Source organism: Chrysemys picta, unplaced genomic scaffold, assembly GCF_011386835.1.
Source record: "Chrysemys picta bellii isolate R12L10 unplaced genomic scaffold, ASM1138683v2 scaf1137, whole genome shotgun sequence".
Lineage (NCBI taxonomy): Eukaryota > Metazoa > Chordata > Testudines > Emydidae > Chrysemys > Chrysemys picta.
Genome location: NW_027053844.1, coordinates 1 through 5,000, shown reverse-complemented (window position 1 = coordinate 5,000; position 5,000 = coordinate 1). Strand labels below are relative to the sequence as shown.

Here is a 5,000-nt window from a genome sequence, read left to right as displayed (position 1 = left end):
GGGCCCACTAGAGACATGGACCCGGCCGCCAAGCAGGCCGCCCTGGGCTGACCCTCCCCGGCCGCAGCGAGGGACTGCCTCCCGGCCGACAGGATCGGGCCCCTGGAAGTCTGGGGGTGGGGGGGGGGGGAAATCGCCCCACGCCCCCGAGGAGGGCTGCCCGGGCGGGCCTGGCCCCGGAGCTCGGAAAAAAAAAAAGGATCGGGCCCACTAGAGACATGGACCAGGCCGCCCTGGGCTCACCTTCCCCGGCCGCAGCGAGGGACTGCCTCCCGGTCGACTGGATCGGGCCCCTGGAAGTCTGGAAAAAGAAGAATGGAACCTGACGCCTCCGAGGAGGGGGCGCCCAGGGAAGGAGGGAGATCCGGGTTGACCTGCTGACCGGACGGGAAAGAGGCCACCGGGCGTCCCCCCCCTTAAAACCTAGGGGTTGACCTGGTGGCCGGAAAGCGAACCGGCCAGCAGGTGAACCCTTTCGATTCCACGGGTTGACCTGGTGCCCGGGAAGCGAACCGGCCAGCAGGTGAACCCGTTCGATTCCACGGGTTGACCTGGTGCCCGGGAAGCGAACCGGCCAGCAGGTGAACCCGTTCGATTCCACGGGTTGACCTGGTGCCCGGGAAGCGAACCGGCCAGCAGGTGAACCCGTTCGATTCCACGGGTTGACCTGGTGCCCGGGAGGGGACTCTGAAAATTTTTCAGCCCTTTCGACTCGGGGTTGACCTGGTGGCCGAGAGGGGACTCGCACGGCAGGCAAGCCGCCCTGGGCTCACCCTCCCCGGCCGCAGCGAGGGACTGCCACCCGGCCGACTGGATCGGGCCCCTGGAAGTCTGGAAAAAAGAATGGAACCTGACGCCTCCGAGGAGGGGGCGCCCAGGGAAGGAGGGAGATCCGGGTTGACCTGCTGACCGGACGGGAAAGAGGCCACCGGGCGTCCCCCCCCTTAAAACCTAGGGGTTGACCTGGTGGCCGGAAAGCGAACCGGCCAGCAGGTGAACCCGTTCGATTCCACGGGTTGACCTGGTGCCCGGGAAGCGAACCGGCCAGCAGGTGAACCCGTTCGATTCCACGGGTTGACCTGGTGCCCGGGAAGCGAACCGGCCAGCAGGTGAACCCGTTCGATTCCACGGGTTGACCTGGTGCCCGGGAGGGGACTCTGAAAATTTTTCAGCCCTTTCGACTCGGGGTTGACCTGGTGGCCGAGAGGGGACTCGCACGGCAGGCAAGCCGCCCTGGGCTCACCCTCCCCGGCCGCAGCGAGGGACTGCCTCCCGGTCGACTGGATCGGGCCCCTGGAAGTCTGGAAAAAAGAATGGAACCTGACGCCTCCGAGGAGGGGGCGCCCAGGGAAGGAGGGAGATCCGGGTTGACCTGCTGACCGGACGGGAAAGAGGCCACCGGGCGTCCCCCCCCCCTTAAAACCTAGGGGTTGACCTGGTGGCCGGAAAGCGAACCGGCCAGCAGGTGAACCCGTTCGATTCCACGGGTTGACCTGGTGCCCGGGAAGCGAAACCGGCCAGCAGGTGAACCCGTTCGATTCCACGGGTTGACCTGGTGCCCGGGAAGCGAACCGGCCAGCAGGTGAACCCGTTCGATTCCACGGGTTGACCTGGTGCCCGGGAAGCGAACCGGCCAGCAGGTGAACCCGTTCGATTCCACGGGTTGACCTGGTGCCCGGGAGGGGACTCTGAAAATTTTTCAGCCCTTTCGACTCGGGGTTGACCTGGTGGCCGAGAGGGGACTCGCACGGCAGGCAAGCCGCCCTGGGCTCACCCTCCCCGGCCGCAGCGAGGGACTGCCACCCGGCCGACTGGATCGGGCCCCTGGAAGTCTGGAAAAAAGAATGGAACCTGACGCCTCCGAGGAGGGGGCACCCAGGGAAGGAGGGAGATCCGGGTTGACCTGCTGACCGGACGGGAAAGAGGCCACCGGGCGTCCCCCCCCCCTTAAAACCTAGGGGTTGACCTGGTGGCCGGAAAGCGAACCGGCCAGCCGGTGAACCCGTCCGATTCCACGGGTTGACCTGGTGGCCGGGAAGCGAACCGGCCAGCAGGTGAACCCGTTCGATTCCACGGGTTGACCTGGTGCCCGGGAGGGGACTCTGAAAATTTTTCAGCCCTTTCGACTCGGGGTTGACCTGGTGGCCGAGAGGGGACTCGCACGGCAGGCAAGCCGCCCTGGGCTCACCCTCCCCGGCCGCAGCGAGGGACTGCCACCCGGCCGACTGGATCGGGCCCCTGGAAGTCTGGAAAAAAGAATGGAACCTGACGCCTCCGAGGAGGGGGCGCCCAGGGAAGGAGGGAGATCCGGGTTGACCTGGTGACCGGACGGGAAAGAGGCCACCGGGCGTCCCCCCCTTAAAACCTAGGGGTTGACCTGGTGGCCGGAAAGCGAACCGGCCAGCCGGTGAACCCGTCCGATTCCACGGGTTGACCTGGTGGCCGGGAAGCGAACCGGCCAGCAGGTGAACCCGTTCGATTCCACGGGTTGACCTGGTGCCCGGGAGGGGACTCTGAAAATTTTTCAGCCCTTTCGACTCGCGGTTGACCTGGTGGCCGAGAGGGGACTCGCACGGCAGGCAAGCCGCCCTGGGCTGACCCTCCCCGCCGCAGCGAGGGACTGCCTCCCGGCCGACAGGATCGGGCCCCTGGAAGTCTGGGGGGGGGGGGGGAATCGCCCCACGCCTCCGAGGAGGGCTGCCCGGGCGGGCCTGGCCCCGGAGCTCGAAAAAAAAAAAAAAGGATCGGGCCCACTAGAGACATGGACCAGGCCGCCCTGGGCTCACCCTCCCCGGCCGCAGCGAGGGACTGCCTCCCGGCCGACTGGATCGGGCCCCTGGAAGTCTGGGGGGGGGGGGAAATGGAACCTGACGCCTCCGAGGAGGGGACGCCCAGGGAAGGAGGGAGATCCGGGTTGACCTGGTGACCGGACGGGAAAGAGGCCACCGGGCGTGCCCCCGTTAAAACCCCTAGGGGTTGACCTGGTGGCCGGAAAGCAAACCGGCCACTGGGTAGGCCGGTCGGCAACCTAGGGGTTGACCTGGTGGCCGGGAAGCGAACCGGCCAGCAGGTGAACCCGTCCGATTCCACGGGTTGACCTGGTGCCCGGGAGGGGACTCTGAAAATTTTTCAGCCCTTTCGACTCGGGGTTGACCTGGTGGCCGAGAGGGGCCTCGCACGGCAGGCAAGCCGCCCTGGGCTCACCCTCCCCGGCCGCAGCGAGGGACTGCCCCTCCCCACCCCCCGGCTGACAGGATCGGGCGCACTGGAAGTCCGGGACAGTATTTTCCCCGACGCCGGGGAGGGCGGGCGGAGGGGCTCTGGCGGCCAGCCCGGGCCCCGGAGCTCGAAAAGGAAAAAAGGACCGGGCCCGCGAGAGACGGGGGCCCTGCCGCAGGGGGGGGGGCAGTCCGACCGGGGCTCACCGTGCGGCAGGCCCGGGCGTCGGCAGGGGAAAGCGGGCGAGGAGGCGCGGGGCCGGGTGCCTACGGCCATACCGGACCGAACGCCCCCGATCCCGTCCGATCTCGGAAGGTAAACCGTCCCGGGCCTGGCTAGTACTTGGATGGGTGACCGCCTGGGAATCCCAGGTGCCGTAGGCAGCTTTTCCCGGTCCGAGTCAGCTCTCTCTCCTTTTCTGGGGGGGAAGGAGAGGGGGGGACGGGCCGGAAAGCCCCTCGTCGCTCCTGCCGAGTCGGAGGTCGCGGCCGCAGGTCACGGGTCTGGGCGCCTGGGGTCCGGCTCCCCACCCACCCGGCTTCCTCCGCGGAGGACCCCCCCCGGGGCCACCGAAGCCGCTGGGGGAGACGCCGGGCATGGGGCGGACTGGCCCGGACCCTCCCGGCCGCCGGCCCGCAGGTCCGCCCCGAATCCCCCCCCGCGGCCACCCAGGCCAGGCCTGGCCAGGCGGGACGGACGGCGGGTGTCCAGCGCCCAGCGGCTTCCTCCAGCGGGGACCCACGGACCCCAAAGCCGCAGGGGGAGGCCCCGGGCCTGGGACGGACTCGCTCGGACCCCCTGCGCCCGGCCGCCGGCCCGCGGGACCGCCCCGAATCCCCCCGCGGCCACCCAGGCCAGGCCTGGCCAGGCGGGACGGACGGCGGGTGTCCAGCGCCCAGCGGCTTCCTCCAGCGGGGACCCACGGACCCCAAAGCCGCAGGGGGAGACCCCAGGCCCGGGACCGACTCGCTCGGACCCCCCGCCTCCCCTGCGCCCGGCCGCCGGCCCGCGGGACCGCCCCGAATCCCCCCGCGGCCACCCAGGCCAGGCCTGGCCAGGCGGGACGGACGGCGGGTGTCCAGCTCCCAGTGGCTTCCGCCAGCGGGGACCCACGGACCCCAAAGCCGCAGGGGGAGGCCCCGGGCCCGGGACGGACTCGCTCGGACCCCCCGCCTCCCCTGCGCCCGGCCCCCGGCCCGCGGGACCGCCCCGAATCCCCCCGCGGCCATCCAGGCCAGGCCTGGCCTGGCGGGCCGGTGTGCAGCTCCCCCGGGCTTCCTCCCCCGACGACCCGCGCCCCCCTGAGCCGCAGGCGGAGACCCCGGCCCCGGGGCGGACCGGCCCGGGCTCGCCCGAGCCCCCTGCGCCCGGCCCGCAGGACCGCCCCCCCGAATCCCCCGGGAGAGGCCCGGCCTGCACGCCACTGACGACCCGCGGCCCCCAAAGTCGCAGGAGGCGCCCCCCCCCCCCCGGTTAGCCCCGTCTCGCTCCGCGCCCCCCGCCCCTCGCTGCCGGACCGGGCGCCGCCCCAGAGTCAGCCGCAGCCGGCCGGCCTGAGAGCTGCCCTCCTGTGGACGACGGTGAGTTTACCTTGATACTAACCGGCCGTCAGCCAGGTCAACCCCATTGCTAGACTGGGGTGGACCTGGTGGCCGAGTGGGGACTTGGAACATTTGACAGCTGCTTCCCGGGGCTTGACCGGTTGTCCTGAACGCCCCCCCACCCCCACCCCCAGCCCCCGGCTCCTGCTCCCCTCTCCCCAGCCTCGGTGCTCCGCTCCC

General features: G+C 70.7%; 1 non-coding gene across 1 annotated transcript; it reads left to right on the top strand.

The window, feature by feature from the left end:
* The first annotated feature begins 3,483 nt into the window (after window positions 1–3,483).
* Window positions 3,484–3,602, top strand: LOC135979686 (5S ribosomal RNA). The gene has a single exon (XR_010596944.1). It is a non-coding gene; the product is annotated as a 5S ribosomal RNA (ribosomal RNA).
* Window positions 3,603–5,000: the final 1,398 nt, after the last annotated feature.